The following is a 20,058-nucleotide window of genomic DNA, read 5'->3' on the forward strand; positions in this document are numbered from 1 at the left end:
CGACTGTGAGTTGGAAGAGCAGCAATGAAGGGACTAGAAGGAACATCAAGTGTAAGAATGTTTTAGCGGAGACCAAGGTCAACTAACGTATTGTACAATCACAATGTATAGGTGTGAAAGTAGGAAAGTGAAGACAGCTGACAAGAAGGAAATGGATGCATCTGAAACATGGTGCTGGAGAAGAGCTTTGCAAATACCCTGGACTGACAGATGGGTAAACAAGTAGATCCTAGACCAAATCAAGCCAGAGCTTGCCAAACTGAGCCTATCATACATCAGACACATCATGAGAAAGCAAGACTCACCAGAGAAGACAATCATGTTAAGGAAAGTTGAAGGCAGGAGACAAAAGGGAGGATTGAACCCATGAAGCAACCCACAGCCTTGAAGTTGGACGAGCTGAACGAAGCTGTCCTGGACAGGACATTTTGGAGAGCTTTCACTCATGGGGTCACCACAGGTGAAAGGTGACTTGACAGCATGTAACAACAACAAAGATCATGAAACGGCAACATTCTTATCTCTCTACATTTAATGCAATTATATAGGCCAATATAATGCCTGAGAACAGCAATGATTCTGGATTAAAACTGCAAAAGTGTCATACCAAAGTGTCATACCACCACTGAAAGACTCTTCCTAAGAGGAGCAGAGAAAAACTGCTGCTCCAAAAGAGCATCCCATACCAGAAAACCAGGAAGAGCCTGGCTCTTGAGGGAGATGGTGGAAGGTCCATCTCCCAAAAGGAGGGGAATTCTGCCTCTGAAATAGGGACTGAGTGAGTGACGACCTATCCCTGAAAGCAGCAGAACCTCAAGAGATAGACAAGAATAAGTGGATCTTTGTAAAGGAAAGTGCTTCATGAGTAAAGGACTTCTCAAAAATCCTGAGAACATCTCCAGAAGCTCCAGCTTGTAAACTTAAATCCTAGGCAGGGAAAGCTGCTGGACCCACATCCTTATTTCAGCTCCCAGCTTTCCCTCGAAACCTTGATTCTTTGGGTATATTTCAACTGCTGACCCCTGGATTCCTGCTAAGATTCTATTCCTTGGACTGTGCTTATATTGGACAGTTTCTGCCTGCCTTTTGACCTTTGAAGTGAATTTGCCCCATAGGCTGGCTTAGGACCAAGTGTAAACTTGCAATAGGAGGACCTTATGTCTGATGCAAGGCAAAATGGTGTCCTCATCTCTCCTTAGCACGTTGGTCCAAGAAACCAGTAGCCTTGGAATGCAGTAGCCTTCAAGCTACAGCATTGTGTACGTCTGTATATGAGAGCACCAAAGGATTCAGAAAGCTTGCTGGAAGGAGGAACAACCAGATTACTATCTCACAGAAAGGTTCAAATAAGCAACAACTTTGGAGAGGTTTGCCTCTTGAGCCAGTCATGTTATATATCAGAAAAGGTCAGAAAGAAGGCAATGCCCTTCCCGACAACATCCACATCCCAAGAGAAGGCCACCGGTTGCTCTGACAATGACTTTCCTTGACTGCAATCAGAGGGCCTCTAGTTAGGTCTGAGGTTAACCTGAGCCTCTTCTTCTGAAAGTAGCCTCTGACACAGGACACTTCTGGCCCTTCAGATATTGTTGTACTGCAAGTCCCCTTGTCCTTCTCCATTGACTATGCTGACTAGGGCTGATAGGAGTTGCAGTCCACCACACCTAAAGTGCCAGAAGCACAAGACACTAAACAGGAAGGTCAGGTGGGGTGGAACAGCAAGTCTCCGTGTATATAGATGAGGCTATGTGGGTCTAAGGGGCTCTTTCAATTCTGGTTGCTTTTATCCATAACTTTATTCCTTTTTCCATTTTCATTCCACTGGTAGAAAGGATAAACAAAGAAGTAAGAGTTCCACAGTTAAGTAGTTTTGGAGCTTGTTCTTCTGGAAGAAGTACATTGCAAAGTGTAAGTTTGAACAGCAAACACACTCCATTTACAAAACAATAGGTGGTGCAGCAAATTGGCTCTGATTAAAAGGAAACCAAAGAACACCCAGTTCCTGAAATCTACAAAGCAATCCTGTAATGCCTAAAGGGAGGGGTAGGAGACAGGGAAACTCAGCCTGTCTCTACAGCACAAAACCTTCCTTAAAACTTATTTCCAAGTCGGTTTCATGGGAAATCCTTCTTGTAGCTGAAAGGTGATTATTTCCTTATAATTACACCAATCTGTATCAAGAAAACGATGTCAGCAAGAAACTAATACAAATTAATGACCTTGGAAGAAAAGCAATGCCAGGAAACTGCAGGTTGGGGTATTGGTAGCGCACCATTTAGACCATTTTGCTTAAATCGGTTAAGGTGCATAAATTACACGGTCCATGTCAGGAATAACCATCCCAGGTCGCAAAGCATAGATTTGCCTTGAAAGATTGCAAATTGAAGATTAAAAGGAGACACGCTCCATGTTGCCCTGATCCCTCCCAAGTTGTTCAATACCAAAAATGGCGTGAGATTTGAGTAAACAACAAATAGCCAGCAGCATCTTCTACACCACTGTGCAAGGAGAGCGGCAAGTCTTAAGGCAAAGCCCAGACCACCATGGCGGATTCTATAAGCAGCTACTCTGCTGCCCAACAGCAGTGTTAGCTCAAGAGCGCTTCACACCGGCTGGGAAGTTTCCATAAACTGGAAGAGACAGGCTCCCTGTCTGGATATGTCTTGAGTGGCAGGCTAGGAAGAAAAAAATCTGTAGACTTGTTTCTAAGGCTACTCTCACGTACTATATTTTTAGGTGCACACTCGAAGGGTACCTTTAAAAACATGAAGTGCAACCACAATGAACTTGTGCCAGCAAACAAGAGGTAAAACACAGTTGCACACATCCGTGACCCAGAATTAGCTGCCTCCACTGCTGTTGGAGGCACACCAGGATTTTCACGCTGTAATAGGCAAGACAGCTCAAATACAGCTAAAAGTTAATCTCCTCACTTAGCAAGCGGTGTGTCCCTAGGAGGGAGCTAGCAATCCTCCATCGGTTGGTGAAAATCAAATGCCAAACAGACCAAGCCAGCGGGGCCAATGGTTAGGAAGGATGGGAACTGGAGTTCACCACTGAGGGGCTGCAGGGTTTCCACCCCCAGCAGAGCACAATGTGGGGCTTCTGCCATTGCGATGACCAGCATTTCTTTTAAATGGAAGAGTAGTAGCAGCAGCAGGACTTCCCAACCAGCTTCTAGCCAGATAGGCGGGTTTAACCTTGGACTGAAGAGGGAAACAGGCAGAATGTTGATCTGCTTTTACCCAAAGTCCAACCTTCCTCGAATCAACCAGTATAGAGACAGCTGAAAAGTCCTGCCCTATCTGTAATTTAAAGGGATCATAAAATCATAGACTAGTAGAGCTGGAAGGGGCCATGAAGACCATCGGGGGCACCCCCCTGCTGTTGCAGCTCACCAGGTTACACCATCCCACTCAGATGGCTGTCCAGTTTCTTTTTGAATGTCTCGAGTGCCCACCACCTCTCCAGGCAGCTGGTTCCACTGCTGTATTGCTCTGACAGTGAGGAAGCTTTTCCTGATGTCCAGCCTGAATATGGGTTGTCGCAACTTGAATTTATTATTCCATTTCCTGCACTCTGGCACCAGCAAGAAGAGATCTTGGCCTTCCTCTCTGTGGCAGCCTTTAAGGTACTTATAGAAGGATATCATGTCCCCACTCAGTCTTCTCTTCTCAAGGCTGAACATGCCCAGTTCTCTCCTCAGTTTCTCCTCATAGGGCAGTGTTTCCAAACCCTGGATTACTTTTGTCGCCACAGCTATTAGTCCATACTTAACAGTCAGCGATGACTGGACAATCTCTTGGCATGATCTTTTTTGTTGCCCTCCACTGGACCCTTTCTAATTTACCCACATCTTTTTTAAATCTTGGTGCCCAGAACTGGACACAATATTCCAGGTGAGCTCTGGTTAGTGAGAAGTATAGAGAAATTACTACTTCTCATGATTTGGAAGTAATACTTCTGTTAATGCATCCCAAAATAGCATTTGCCCTTTTGGCAGCTGCTTCGCATTGTAGGCTCATGTTTAGCCTGTTGTCCACAATTACTCCAAGATCTTTTTCTTGTTCAGTTCTGTTGAGCCACATATTCCCCATCTTGTATCAATGCCTTTGGTTTCTTTTTCCTAGGTGGAGGACTTGGCACTTGTCCTTATTGAATTTCATTCTGTTGGTATCGGCCCAGTGTTCAAGTTTATCAAGATCTCCCTGAATCCTCATTCTGTCTTCTAGGGTGTTTACTATCCCACCCAGTTTTGTATCATCTGTGAATTTGATTATCTTTCCTTGTACTTCCTCATCTAAAACATTAATAAAGATGTTGAAGAGCATGGGACCCAGGACTGAACCCTGTGGCACCCCACTAGCTACCTCCATCCAATTTGAGAAGGTGCCATTGATGAGCGCTCTTTGCGGCCGATTTAGCAGCCAATTTTAGATCCACCTAATAGTTTTTCCATCTAGTCCAGTTTTTGCTAATTTGCTTATCAGAATATCATGTGGCACTATGTTGAAAGCTTTGCTAAAGTCTAGGTAGATTATATCCATAGTGTTCCCGTTGTCCATTTGGGAAGTTACCCAGTCAAAAAATGAGATTAAATTAGTCTGGATGGCCAAAGTCCCCCCCAGCCTTGGATACAGAACAAGCAGTGATGCTCAAGACTATGCAGGCCCACTAAAAGAATAAATAAATTGTCTGCATGTCATCATCATAGCATGAATATTCAGCACAAAATACAACTATATCATTCTGCTAGTGCAATGCACTTTGCACTAGTAGAAACTAAGTTACAAATCCAAAGTATGCACAAGAGGAAAACCAAACTAAAGCTACATGTGAACATGTGCGCTAGCGCAAGTAGTTGTGCATTACACTTCTACAACCCATTGTGCAATGTGCTGCACATCACCCTTGGCCATTATATCTAAGCACCCACTATTGCATGCTTAGCTTGTACAGCCCCACCGTTGGAGTTGCAATGTTTGTGCGACCCTTTGTGAAAACGTTCCACACAAATGCTTGAGCAATGGAAAGATTCAGCAGAGCTCTGCTAGCGCTTTTTGAGTTTGTGCAATGAAGTAACTACCCACGACCCTTCATTTTCTCACACAAACTGAAGCAGAACCGGATTTAGATCTAGTAGCAACTAGTTAGGTGAGAACCAGAGGCAAGCTGGAACTTTTATTAGAAATAAAATACCAGCAATGGCAACATTTAAACATACACATTTATTAGTATCAAGGGCCTGTATAAACGCCATGGAGCATACAACTAGACCTAGAAAGTAAGGGAGCCATGTTGCATCAGGCTCCAAGCATCACAGCAAACAAATTTCCCCTTAGGCTGCTACTTCATATTTCCTTCTCTACTTATACCCTTAAAAATGCTTAATCACGCAGGTTAAAGCAGATCAGCTGCTGCAGGTTCTTATCATCATGAAACTCGACAGACAGACACATTTCTGTCTGTGTTACAGAATGCCTACAGGTGTGCTGGCTAGGCCCTTTGCATTAATTTTTAGTACGTATTTGCTGGGTATTAAAAAGCAAATTAACTGGTGGGCCAAGGGCTCTGGGAAAACTGCCAGCAGGCTCATCTGTGCTAATTTGCCAGCCTCTACCCAATTCACAGCTCCAGAAATCTACTCTGTTTTAATTTTGGTTATTACAGGTGTAGGGAGCAGGACTGAAGCAAGTCTTCGAAATACTAATCAGGTACTGTTTAGAATCACAAAGCCGGATTACTCCTTAGGAAAGAGAGGTCCTGGATTTTTTAAAACTTGACTAGAATCTAAGTATTTGGACAAGGAAACAGACCAGTAGGAGCCTAACTTCTTGGAATAAATTAAGTTCAAGGAATGCAGAAGCGTCATTCCTGTGCCACAGGCAGCTGTACCATGTTGTAATTTTGCCTCAGTTCACTGGGCTGAGGAGCAGCCGGCCATGTTGGCCTGATCCTGCATCACATTCCCTTCTGCTCTTGTCACAAATCTAAAATAATTCTGTACCCAATACACAGGTCCATCACCCCAAGATTACCCACATTACCTATTTTCCTCTTGTGAGGAACCCAAGGTGGTTTATAGAGCATCTTTTTAGCCATACAACAACCCTGCAAGGTAGGTTAGTCCAAAGGCACCCAGTGAGTTACTGGTCCAAAGGCACCCAGTGAGCTTCATGGACAAGTGACAAGTGAGGACTAGAACCCGGATCTTCCAGGTTCCCAGTCCAGCCCTAACCACCATATCACACTTCTATTTTTGTTGTTAAAGTGCTTAAAGCTGCACAATTCAAAACTGTCATCTTCTCTTTGCAACAAGTGTGGGAAACGTGTGGTCTCCCAGTTGCTTGGGCCTACAACTCCCATCTTCCACTGGTTCTACTGGTTAGAGCTTACTGGAGCTGCAGACCAACAGCTCTGAAGGGCTGCAAGTTGCCCACCCCACTTTATATATTCATGCTGCAGGAAAATGCACACACACAATTTATCATATAGCTCAGGGCGCCAGATTTCTCAAGCTGACACCACAGAAACAGTCAGCATGTTCATAACAACACGGACACTGAATTAAGTGTGCCTGACTGAGGAAATGGTCTTATGGTTTGTACATGAAAATGGTTCTTGAATGGCTGGCGATGTATAAGGCACCCTTGCCTAAGGCATGGTTGCCTCATGCAAAGTCTGTGCTGCAGTGCTTCAAAAGAGGCCTGCCCCGCAAGACAAGTCACAACACAGAGCTGGGAGGAGGGGAACCATGACTGGCACGAAGTTTTTCCACCACTGACACTGGCTCTGTTTGGATCTGATCTATGGCAAAACAGTATCAGAGCATGATAGCCAGGGTGGAGCAGCAGCTAAGAGCGTGGGACTGGGACTCAGGAGACCTGGGTTCTAGTCCCCGCTCGGCCATGGAGCCAACTGCATGACTTTGGGCCAGTCACAGACTCTCAGCCCAACCTACCTCACAAGGGGGTTGTTGTGAGGATAAGATGGAGAGAAGGAGGAGAATTAAGTAAGCCACCTTGGGTTGGCTTTTTGGAAGGCAGGATAAAAACAAATAAATGGTGTAACTTAGGGTCCTGCAACAGCAGGGGGTTGGACCTGATGCCTTCTGACCCCTTCCAACTCCAATATTCTATGATTCTATGAAACAAAACAATCTGGTGCTCTCCAGATGTTTTTGACATTCCTAACTATTAGCCGATTTTATTTTCCTGGGCTCCAAGATCACTGCAGATGGGGACTGCAACCAAGAAATTAAAAGACGCTTGCTGCTGGGAAGGAAAGTTATGGCAAATCTAGACAGCATACTAAAAAGCAGAGACATCACCCTGCCAGCAAAAGGGCATATTGTCAAGGCTATGGTTTTCCCAGTTGCAATGTATGGCTGTGAAAGTTGGACCATACGGGAGGCTAAGTGCCAAAGGATTGAAGCCTTTAAATTGTGGTGCTGGAAGAGATTCCTGCGAGTCCCCTGGACTGCAAGGTGATCAAACCAGTCAGTCCTAGAGGAGATCAACCCTGACTGCTCTTTAGAAGGCCAGATCCCAAAGATGAAACTCAAATACTCTGGCCACCTAATGAGAAGGAAGGACTCCCTGGAGAAGAGCCTAATGCTGGGAACAATAGACGGCAAAAGAAGAAGGGGACGACAGAGGATGAGGTGGCAAGATGGAGTCACTGAAGCAGTCGGCGTGAGCTTAAGTGGACTCCAGGGGATGGTGGAAGACAGGAAGGCCAGGAGGAATGTTGTCCATGGGGTCTTGATGGGTCGGACAGGACTTCGCAACTAACAACAGCAACAAACTATTAGCCATACTGGCTGGTCCTGATGGGAAGTAAAGTTCCAAACATCTGGAAGAGACCAGATTTGGAAGGTGGAATTCCACAGGGGGAGGTGAATGGCGTAAGCTGGCTTGAGTTCCTTGAAAGAAAAAAGGCGGGATATAATAAATAAATAAATAAATAAATAAATAAATAAATAAATAAATAAATGCAGCAAGAGATGGGGATTTTGTAAGACTTTATCTCAGTAGTTAAGACTCTTGATAAGGAAGACTAGATAGTGTCCACATGACATTGTGCAAACAGGACTGGGTCACGACCTCTGTCTAGCCCTCTTCCTGCATCCCTGTCTTGCTTTTCCACCTCCTTTGCTTCCGTTCCTTCTCTCCACCGAAGTTCTCCCTTGCATTCTCCTCGCTTTCTACATCTGGCACGATGGGAGTATTTTGGCCAAGTGGTCCACCAGATGAGGAAAGGAGAAGAGCCAGCGCCAGGCAGCTCCACATGGTACAGAGGCGCCCCTCCCACCCATTCTCCGCTCCAGGAACTCTCATTCGCCCTGTTCGTGTGGTTCTCAGAAGACCCCTCAGAAGGAAGAAGAAAGGATTGCTGGAGAAGGAGGGGCCACCGCACAGATCTATGCAATTCCCCGCCCCACTGCAAAACCCTGTTTCTTTAAATCATGCCCTACCATGTGAAGCCATGTCGCTGCTGGACTGTGCCCGGAACAGGTCAATTAGCTTCCTCTGTATACGTGCCAAGCCAAAGTAACTTTTACTTAACCGTGGTCACCAAACATTACCCTAAATGGAAGTGCCTGGTGCCACTTCTGGAACACTTTCTGGGTGTTTGGTCGTAAACAATGCCCTAACTTTAGAACAGCCAGAGAGCTCATTTTAGCTCCTGAACATTTATCAAGGGCATCTCCATAAAAAACTGTGCAAGAAAGGTCCCCCCCCCCACCACCACCCCCAGCAAAATTTACAAAGAGGTTTCTGGTCTGCATTTCTACACACACATCAGTGCCACTCTGACTCCTGAAAGGGTAAAAACAAACACCTCCAATTTAGGAGCTTTTCTTCCTGATTGCCTGCAGGGAATTCTTGCTCAAAGGCAGCAAGCCAGCCAGCAAACCAGCCAGGTATAGCCTCTTCTACATTTGCCCCACCCTGTGCAACTTTAAGTGGGCATCTTGTGATGATCACTGATTCCTACTGGGCTGTTTTAGAGGTGTGTGTATACTCGCAAAGGTCAGGTTCCTCCCCTTGAAAGTTTGTTGGGGACTTATGCCAATCATGGGTTCCCCTGTCCTCCTGCCAGTTCTCAGATTCTTCTTCTGCAGAGATGATGTCCTTTTGGCTCCAAAAGCAGCAACACCCACCTCAGAAGACGGCAAGCAGAGGGAATGATTCACACTTTCTCTGCTGTAAAAGGAGCTTGTTATGAAAACTGTGATCAAGAGGAATGAAACCATCTCCTACTGTATTGTCACTAGCAAGTTTTCCTTCTCCTTTAGGTTAGCTCCTGTACCTTGCAATTAATTTCCCTGAGTAAATCTGGCTCTTCCAAAATAAATCAACATTGGAAGAGTTCTTCCTAGAAATGGCATGCTGGCATAGTTCAACAACCACAGAATAAATTATTACTACTAACAATACTCCCATCACGGAAACTCCAAAATTGCAGCTTCCATTTCATGCTACATCAACTGGTCAACAGTCTGTACCAGAATGGCCAAAAAGACTTTTTTCATATATAAAATCTGGCTTTTTTATTTTTATTTTTTTTGAGGTTTCAGTTATAATATCCTTCTTAATTTGAATATGCTTCAAAATGAAATCTGGCTTTAATATACACTTCTTAAAGCAATGATATCAACTCTTTAAAGCCCGAAGGCCTCTATATTTTAAAAAGAAATTTCAACTTAAACATGGTATTATAGGCCAGGAGTGGCCAGACTGACTGAACAAAACCACGTGTGGTAAATGTCAGGTGTCTGAGAGCTGCAAGCAGGTGCTCGCGAGCAGTGCCCATGGGCGGCGAGCAGCAAGCGAGTGCCTGTGGGCAGCGAGCCACGGAAGAAACTCCCGCGCCTCCGTTGGGCCAGCCCTGTTCTTGCCTAGACTATGCATCTTTCTCAGTCTGGAATTCAGTTGCACACTTACAGTGCTTTGCAGAAGTATTCACACACACCCTTTGACTTTTCCATTTTGTGGTGTTACTACCTGGAGCTGAAATGGAACGAATTGGCATTGTCATCACTGCATGATCACAAAGTAGTTAACACTGTAAAGGCACTAGCATGTGTGAGTGTGAGAGAGAGAAGTTAAGTAATGTGGTACAAAAGTATCAATCAGGGTGGGTACACTTATTAAATGCATTCAAATTACGAACATCCCCCAGAGCACAGTCAAATCTATTATTACAAAATGGAAGGGCCACGTTCAACTGTGACTGCCTGGAGAGGGCCATCCACCAAAATGCAGTGCCCAGGTAAAGAAGGCATTAGTCAGAGAAGCAGCAAAGAAGTCCATGGTAACTCTGAAGGTGCTGGAAAGAGCCAAAGCTGAGATGCGAGATACTGCCTGTTGCATGGGATAGCGATCACCCGGGCACTCCTCAAACGTGGACTTCATGGAAGAGTGATGAGAAGAGAGCCATTGCTGAGACAAATCCATGTCAAAGCCCATTTGAGGCTGCAGAAGGGCATGTGGGAGACCGCGGACAGGGTGAAAAAGGGTCCTCTGGTCAGATGAGACCAAAAGCCAACTTTTGGCCCTGCTGCAAAATGCTGTGCGTGGTGCCCAGCCACCGGTGCGCTTTGCCCTGGGAACAGCATCCTCAGTGTGAAGCGTGGTCACGGCAGCATCGCGTGGCTGGGATGCTCTTCCTCAGCACGGACTGGGGAACTGGTGAGGATTCGGGCAAGATGGATGGAGGCGGATACAGGGCAATTCTAGAGGAAAACCATTTTCACTCTGCAAGGGGCCTGGGACTAGGGTGCAGGTTCACCTTCCAGCAGGACAGCGGCCCTAAACTCAATGCGAAGTAACACGAGAACCTGGAGAGTGGTCCAGTCAAAGCCCAGACCTCAGTCTGACTGAGAATCCATGGCAGCACTTGCAAGTTCCCATTCACCAACAATCTCCCTCCGACCTGGCAGAGCTGGTGCAGTTTTGCCAGGAAGAACAGGCAAACACTGCAGGATCCAGATGCACAACGCTGTTGTCAGAGTCAACTTGCAATTCATACTACCAAGTGTTGACTCAAGAGCAAATGCTTCTGCAAACATGCACCAGTTTTTGTTTTGTGCCACAATAAAAATAATTTATATCTTCATAGTGTTGAGTATTTTGAGGGGGGGAGGGTCAAGGGAGATAATGTCAGTTAAGTCCATTTCAGTTCCAAATGCTAAGGACCTAATTGTTTCTTGTGCAAACCTTTCTGCCCTGAAAATCAAGAACAAATTCTTTCGCACTACCACCTCTCCACTTATCCCATCCTGCTTGAGTGTTCAGAATCAGTTCTCCACTGTGTCACAGTTTCTTCTTGGCCCTCACTTCTGTGCCTGCTTGTGTTGTCCCATTGTGTCTGAAAGCTGAAACACTATATTAGAAAAACTTCTCTCCAGTGACACAACTCCAAATTCTCTGTAGATGCTAGCTATTGTGAAATACGTTCCTCTTGCAACTTCTCTTATTTCCCCCAACAGGATTAAAAACAATGTCACTCAGCCTGGCTGTGCTGGACACAGTTGTCACCCAAGAGGACTGGTGCAGAATATACTGAACTCTACGTCATGAGAAATTATTTGGAAGAGGTCAGTTCTGCAACACACGAATATTTGCAAAGCAGAACGCATCTTGTAAACTTTTTACATGATTCATTAAAAAAAAAGTTGGAGGCTTTCAAAGGCCTGTGTGCATTTGCTTCATGCCATTTACGTCAAAAGACAGAGCAAAAAGGGTTTCAAAGCTTTCTGCTAGCTAAACAGTCGAGCAGGGCTGGCCAGACCGAGGCTTGCGAGCTCTGTGCAGCTCTATTTTGTGGTTTGCAGAGGGGCTGAAAACGCCTTCCAGACAGTCCCTGGTTGCCTCTGGCATAAAGCGGGGAAGGAACGGGGCATGCCTGATCAGACAAGGCACGGAATTGAGGCTGCTTCCTCCGTGGGCCTGGCTGGGGCTCAGGGGACTGCGCAATGGGTGCACTCCAGGGGAGGATGGGGCCGTTTCTGTGCCAGGTGATGTCTCACACCTGAGCTCCAAAGGCAGCAGTGCACAACCGTTCAGTTTCCTCCAATACTCGGCGCTAAAGAGGAAACGGAAAGGCCCTTTCCTGAAAGGTTGGCTTGAAAGCATAGCGGTGCCCTAACAGAAGTTTACTCAGCAGTAAGTCCTACTATGTTTGGCAAAGCTTACTCCTAGGTATGTGGGGGGGGGGGGAGGTTGCATTAGCTGAAATATGTTGATCAATTAGTCAAGCGATTTAGTCAGAACAGTTGCTTAAGCAATAGATTAAACTTTCCTTCATTTCCAAACATTTGTGAAAACCAAGTGCCCAATGCATCTCCATCCCCTTGCAATGAAATGCTACCACAGATCACCCTGGGATGCACTTTTCTGTGTGCTTAACTGCTTATTATTTAATCATAAATAAGTATTTGTTCATATCTTGCAGCTCTCAAACATTTGCCATTTATCATCTGTAGCTCTTCTGTTGAGCAAGTTTGGCCACCACTGGTCTGGAGCCTGCAACACACCAATGCAGACAATTCCACACTGGGATAAAATTGAGTAATTTTTGTTGTTGTTGTTGTTTTGGTTTTTGTACACTGGAATAATCGACATGAACTAAAGAGAGGAAGGAAGCTCAGAGCAAGCTTTCAACTGATGGCAACAGGCCAAGGTAGAGTTTTCCACAGAGATCCGACTTTTCTGAAGTCCTAGGAATGCCTACCTGAGGTATGGGGGCTTCCACCAACTGAGCTGACGTGGAGAATGTGGCAGAAGTTGCCAAGACTACATCTTGGGAAGTTTGAGCCTGCTGCCACAGGTTGTAGCCATGCCACTTCTTTGTATCAAAAATGCTCTTCACAAATGGGGAGAGAGAGAAAGGGCACAAGTAATTCTCCATTTCTGTGCTGGGGCAAATGACTACAGCTCAAGAGAACAGGTAGCGTGCGGCAACTTAAAATCACAATGGTGCAAAACACAAAGGGCTGGATTTAGACTTAGCTAAGCTTACGAGGAGATTGACTGAAATATGTGAAACTGAATTTAGTTGTGACTAACTTACACCCCATTGGTTTTAATGGGCCTGCTCTAAGCATTACTGCATCTGGATTCAGCCCAGTAAAAATCTACTAAAATAGAACAAAGATAGATAAAACATGACCTTTTCATAAAACAGCAGGTGCTTTGCAGGCCTGACAGAATTTTTTTTAAAAAAAGTCTTTATCAATCAGGAACAGAAGGAGGCAAGAGAAGGGGCCAGCCATGTTTTATGAGGCGAGGTGTTCCACAGCATCGGTGCAGTCAAGAAGACCCATGCCTTGCTGCCCGCATCTGGACCTGGACCCTAGAACACAAAGATCCCGATCAAAGCAGCACAGGTAGGATGGGATGGCAAGAGGCAGAAAGGACTGAAATCTGTAACCCACAAAACAGAGGTTAGCCTCTAACTGTGGCGGAGGCTCATCCAAGATTGCCTTAAATCCACACACAGTTTTGACCAGCCAGTTCAGGGGCCCTCTCTAACGAAATACTATCCATTCAGAAAAAGAGTGTGGCCCACAGAGTGACTGCCTTTGCTAGGGATGGCACTCTGCATACTCAGAGATCAGAGTCTGCTATGAAGACTGTGGTCCATTCCCCACACCCGCTCTAGCAGTAAGGGCATCACAGTCATGTATGAAGTGCAAGCACTGCCGGAGAATTGCATACGAATTCCAAGAGAAATGTGACATTAAAGTAGGCGATCTCCCTGTTACTTGCACCTTGAAAACATTTTCTTATTTTCCTTATGAGTGAAATTGTAAGCAAGCTCTTTCCAACTCCATAATTACAATTTAGTAGTGCTTTCATGGGCCAGATGGATTTGCTTTGGAAGCCAAATGTGCCCCCAGGGTCAATGCATTAGCCATCTCAAATGCTTGCCACCATTACAGGAAGCAGAAAGAGTTAGAAAAGGGACTTGAAGCCTCTAATCCTCCAAACAGGTCCTTTCTTAAAAGGGCTGAGCAGCAACAGAACAGCTGCTCAGTTTGACCATTAGAATTCCACTTGTGCCATGGTGGCATCATGGTAAAGATGGCAGCAGCAGTGCTACAGCAGAAGTTAAGGGCTTCTGAACCATTCTTCTGCTGCCAGCGAAGTTCTACGTATGCAATTAAACATGCTGCTGCCCTTGCCTTTATGCAGCAACTATTTAAATACACATTAATTGCATTGCCCATATACAATTAGCAACACCTTCTAGGTGCTGGGGAGAGAATATTCTCAAGGAACTTTGCATCCTAAGTGAACCCCCTCCCCCCACACCCACCCACCCACAAGCAAGGTGACTTTTGTTTACACATTTTCCACAGAACTGCCTTAAATAAGTACCCTTTAAAAAGCTAAGAAATGTTCTCAATATTCTCTTTTTTAAGAAGGAACACCAGAGTAAATAGGCAAAAGGCCACAAAGCTTCAAATTAAATGGCACATACATGCATGCATGGCAGGAGAAAGCATGGAAAAGACTGCTGCGCATCAACTCTGCGCAAGGTGAACATTCCTCCTATGGTACGGCACATGCAGTGCCTCTTTCACAACTTGACTGTCATCCCTTGATGTTATGATTCTCTGATGATGAATGTGCATTGATAAACAACCCTGCATTGTAAAAAACAAATCAGGATTACATCCAAATAATACAACAGGCACAAGGGAAGCTGAATCAGGCCACAGGTAAGGCATCCAAGTAGAACCTTTGGATAGATTCTGCTTGGAGACCTGTATGGCCCAAAGCTACCTCCATAGGCTTCATTTCCATGCCTAGATTTAGTGTAATCAAATTGCCAGCCCCTTCATCCTATTCAAACATTTAAACAAATCCAGTTAGCTTGGTCCTTTAAGATTCATCCAATTGCTTCTGGGCATCACCACTAGCCTTTGTGAGCCACTGGTGCCATCTTAGCTCAGCAATTCTCATGAATGCTTCCATACTGATTTGCATTCTCCATTCCCTGACAGTTGTTAGGTTAGTAATGCTTCCCACCTGCTAACCAATGGCTGCAAAGCTGTTGCTGTATTTCTGGAGCAATCCTCAGTACCCCGGTTCCTGCCCCACGACTTGTTTCTTCCCACTGCCAAAATATTCACCCAGCGTGCAATTATGATGAGCACATGCCCACAGGTATTTTGGGGAAGGCTAGACTCACTGGGCAAGGCAATCACGATGAATGAAGACCAACTATGAGATAGACTGACTTCTTAAAGGAATCCATATCCTTGGCTTTACAAGACCTATGCAGTGCTGTGAAGACCATTTTGGAGGGTAGTTATTCAGAGGGCTGCCAGAAGTCAAAGGTAACTTGAAGGCACATAATGACAACAGCATTTGGATGTAATTCTGCAGTATAGTTTGATTCAAAGTTGGACTTCCTGTTCAAAGCAGAACTACAGATTCTACCTACAGTCATGGTATCCCAGCCACTCATCTGCGGATTCTCACTGAACCTAGGTGTGGTGGGGAAGTACAGGGAATAAAAGATGTGGCTTATACCTTCCTGTATCCTTGATCCTCTGTGGCAAATGCCTCTTCAGACCACAACTTCTCACGATCAGCCTTGCTGTGGTTTCAGAACCCAGGTAGAAGGCAAAATAATTAAAGAGCAAATCTAGTGGAACTGCAGAGAACTCTGGGGTAATCACTACAAATGCCTCTTCCTACCTACTTATTCTCTCCTGGAGGAAACAACAACAACAACAACAACAACAACAACAACAACTGCCATGCATTAACAGCAGGAAGCAAAACCAGGTCTGGAAAACTTGTGCATGTTTCATAACAAGATAGTTCCAACCTTATCCTGTCACATGAGACAACCAATGCAAGTGGTGAAACCTTGTGGTCTGTGACAGGAAAAGAAGCCTAGCAGGCATTTAAAGTTTATACAGGTGAACTATCCCACTAACAAAATCAGAAATAAATACATGTATTAAGTTGAACTCAGTTCTTACTTAGAGCCTCATTGTGAGTTGTACAAGGAGAAAGGGGGATTTCTTTACACCTGTCGAAAAGCTAAACTACAGAGTGTTGACACCAAGTTAGCCAAGAAACAGAAAGCTGATCATAGCCTTGTCTGCATGTTTTAACATTGCAAATGCAGCATACAACTGAGTATTTCCTACTAAACATTATATTCCCCTTTTCTCCTTCTGAAATGTCTATCCTGGTGTTCCTCCAGAGAACACATGCAAAGGTCCCAAGGGTTCTCCCACCCAGCACTGACCAGCTCTGTGTTAACTTCAGCAAAGCTGCTACATTCGGTGCCTTAATCCCATTAAAGTTAATTGAAACTGAAATCTTGTCAATGCATGTGAAAGGGGACAATTACACAACCGTTTTCAGTGTTGTAATTTTCACACACTTGCACCTAAAGGCAATTGGATTAATATCCATCAACCTTACCAGATTTGCTATCTCAGCTCTGCACTTATGAATGTCTACAATCTGGTAACATGGATGGCAGCCAATGAATTCTGTGACCATCCAAAAATTCAGACATGCACTGATGAATGCAGTCACCTGGATGTGACCATCAGCATTAACTGGTATAGCCAACCACACCAGGAAATGGATGTATTTTCAGACATTCATAAAATGTAACTGAGAGTGGCAACATCCATATATAAACGTTAACATTCTTCAAGTTTTGCAGAAGCATAACAGATACACACACATCAGTCGGTACTTTTTATGTCAGACCGTGCACTGTGCAATGCCTTCCTACTGTGCCCAGTGTGGCCTGAACGCTTCCCAGTTTGAGCATGCATGCAGCCCACCAGGACCAGTCTGTATGCAAGTTCTGTGTGTCTGAAGGTTGGCTGGGCAAGAGCAGCAACCACCGCCTGCACCCAAACTTTTCTCTTCCCTGCTTTCCTTGACAGCTGGAAATGTCACCTTGGAAAAGCGGCAGCTGTTACGAATTATCCACTTAGCTGAGCTCTTCACCCGAGTTCTCTAATTTTATTGCAAATGAAGGCGCAAGGTGGGAAGGGAGGAGTGGGAGGGTGGCGGCTCGGGGCTCCCCTCCCGCATCTGCGTGCTGCACATGCAGTCCTGGTTGCAGTCTTAGGAATGGCAGCCTCTCAAACTGTTCTAAGTCTTTCCAGCTCTCCCTGTTAAAGAAAAGGTTCCTGCTCAACAGCAATAACTAACAAGCTCCAAGCCATCTCAGTGACGACACAACTACAATGACAAGGAAATCAGTGGGACAAGATCTGATGATCACGATGATCCTTGAGAGTGCTACATTATGTAAGTCCCAGTGGGTTCTTCAGGAAGGCCTGTGACCTCAGCCTAGGTACAGCGCTGAAAGGGAAAACCTGTACGTGTGATGGGCCTTTAGGAGCTCGAAGATAAATATATACGTAACGGAGCCGTGCTGAAGAAATCTTTAAGGCACAAAGAAAATTCTACTAAATTCTAAACTGTCACTTTGAAGAAGGGCAAAGACAAACAACACGTGAATGAATGGGTTTGACAGCTTAATAAACAATGTAAAACCCATCTGTCTTTGTGTAATACATAGCAAAGGAAAGGCAACAAACACACCCCTTACATTCCCCACTCCCACAGTCTCAGTAACTTTACTGCATCCAAATCTTTTACCAGTTTTCAAGCATATTCCAGTTAAATATTGAATTGTTTCCAAAGAAAGTCACTTCAGTGAATTGCCTGTTGGAACAAAACACTATATCCAGAGTCATCAGTTTAGATTTTTCAAACCTATGTGCTTTCCCAACAACCTTCTAAAAGCCAGACAGCCCCCCCCCCACTGCCCAACATTAACAACAAAACAGTAGCAAACGCAGAATTTGTTGCCATAAATAGATGGACCATGATGAGAGCTTTAAGTCGCTTTAATTTAAGAGAATAAGAAGCCAAGTTCCACTTCAGCTTCATCATCATCATCATCTGGTGTGTGTTAATGAACTGTGGAGCTCAGCCACCGTATGATGCAACCGTAGTCACAAAGATGAGTTCAACAAGATCTCCATGCATGGCAGTGCTCCAGCGATAGCGGCACTAACACAGCAACAGATATCAAGCATATTTTTGGTGGCGTTACCTGAATCTCTCATTGCGTCTGGTTCGCCCCTTTCTGCATGATGATATCAAGCGGGAACTGTTCAGCCGCTCGTAGGCAAGAGGCTACAACCAGGAAGCACAGTTGTGGTAGAGCTTTGTTCTGCCTGCAGTGAATTACAGGAAGCTCGGGTTAGACGGCGGCAGCGGCGGCGGCGGCAGCAGCAGCAGCAAATTAGGAAACCAAAGTGTCCTTCTGAGCTTGGACAGCCACAGAAATCGGAAGTGGAGGGGCAGCACTGGTGGGGAATATTCTACTGCATATTTGCAGCTCGCTCTGTTTCACAGAGATGCAAGTTTCTCAGCATCTTCCCCACTGCTCTTTCAGGAAACAGCCTTGCCTTCAGCAAACCCTTCAGTGCCAGCCAGAGCAGCAGACACCCTGTAGCTATTACAGATCAGAGTTGATGTGGATGGAATTTAGTTGTCTGTCTAGCTGCAGCTATATATAAATACAGCCACGGATCAACTTGCATCGTCAGTGACCATCGCCTCTGACTTCCCAGCAACCCAACCAACCAGCTCCCTCTTCTCCTTTTGCCATAAATACGAAATTGTGTGCGGTTTTCGAGACAAAAGCCTTACCCCCCCCCGCCGCCCCCGAGCACACGGAAGCATGCGATTCCTGCTCCCGTTTCGCGACCCGCAGTGCTCGGCGCCACCCCGGGCCCCTGCTCCTTCGCCGTGCCCTTCCAGCGATCCGTTCGCCGCTGTCGGGCGGAACCGGCCAAATGAAGAGCCCGCCACATCTGCGGCCCCGGCCCGGCCCGGCCCCTCCCCCTCCCCCCCCCGGAGGCGGGCGCGCGGGGGGGCTCCGCGCCGGAGGTCCAGCAAGAAAACAGGCGCCACCCGGAGCACCATCGCCTCAAAGCTGCGGCCGGGCGGCTCACAGGCGGAGAGGTCGCTCTGCTGTCCCCTTGCAAGGAGGAGCGGGGCGCCGCTTGCTACGAGGCGGGGAAGATGCAGCGCCTTCGCCTCCGCGCTCGGGAACGAGCCGGGCGAAGGGGTGCTGCTTCGCAGAGCTGGCCAAAGCCGGGAAGGCATCTGAGGACATCTCTCGTCGCTCCGAGACCCTGCTCGCTCTCCTCCTCTCTCTCTTTTTCCTCTCTCCCTGAAAGGCACGCACGATCCTGCCGCGGCTCAACCCCCCGCCCGCACCCCCAGCCTCCAGCCTCCGTGCAGACCTCGTCAAACCCCTTTTAGTAATTAGTTGCATATCACCTCTTTCCTGCACCCCTCCCCCCCCCCCGATGCCAGCAAGTAAAGAAAAGCTCGGAGGCGGTGGCGCGAGAAAGCAATTAACCTGAGATCCCCCCCCCTTCGAATCGCCCCGCACACGGATACAAAACAGCTCCTGTCCGCAAAATATCCCACTTTCCCCACGCCGACGTCACGGCGGTCCTTTGCCACTTACTGACTTTAGCCCCGAACGCTGCTCACGTGAACAGCATCCAGCTGCATTCAACAGTTTGGCGACCGAGGCGACAAAGGTGAAGCCGGGGCGCGGGGCCGGGTGCGTGCGCGCACGCCCTGCCTCCCTCTCCCCGCGGAAACTTTCCTGTCGCCCATCAGATCGAGTCAGTCAATCCATCAATTCATTAATTAATAACGCGGGCTCTCTGCGAGCCAGGGAACTAGCTAGCACAGCCCAGCGCGAGCGGGGATGTGACTTGGATTGTCCTTATTCGTAGCTCCAAGGGAAAGACCGCCGCACACTTACATAGGCGCGACCCAGGCTCTGCGCCGCGCCCGGTCCGCCGCCGGGCGCAAATTGCAGGCGAGGTGGGAGGGGAGGGGAGGGGGTTAGACGAGCGGCAGGGGGCAGGAAGGCCCCGCCCCCCCGCGCCGGCCCCGCCCCCCGCGAGCTCGACCCTCGGTCCCTGCCCCTCTCGCACGTCTTGCCCTCCCGCGGCCCCAG

The 20,058-nt window shown here is 46.6% G+C and overlaps 1 protein-coding gene across 1 annotated transcript in view; it reads right to left on the bottom strand.

Moving 5' to 3' along the window:
- Window positions 1-19,638, bottom strand: part of RNF152 (ring finger protein 152) — a 52,920-nt gene extending 33,282 nt beyond the window's left edge. Inside the window, exons 1-2 of the mRNA XM_044426471.1 lie at window positions 19,555-19,638; window positions 18,124-18,247 (exon numbers count right to left, since the gene is read on the bottom strand). The gene's annotated coding sequence lies outside the window, so the exon portion shown is untranslated. The remainder of the gene's footprint in view (window positions 1-18,123; window positions 18,248-19,554) is intronic.
- Window positions 19,639-20,058: the final 420 nt, after the last annotated feature.

The sequence above is a fragment of the Varanus komodoensis genome, unplaced genomic scaffold (assembly GCF_004798865.1).
Source record: "Varanus komodoensis strain SLA01 unplaced genomic scaffold, ASM479886v1 scaffold17, whole genome shotgun sequence".
Classification (NCBI taxonomy): Eukaryota; Metazoa; Chordata; class Lepidosauria; order Squamata; family Varanidae; genus Varanus; species Varanus komodoensis.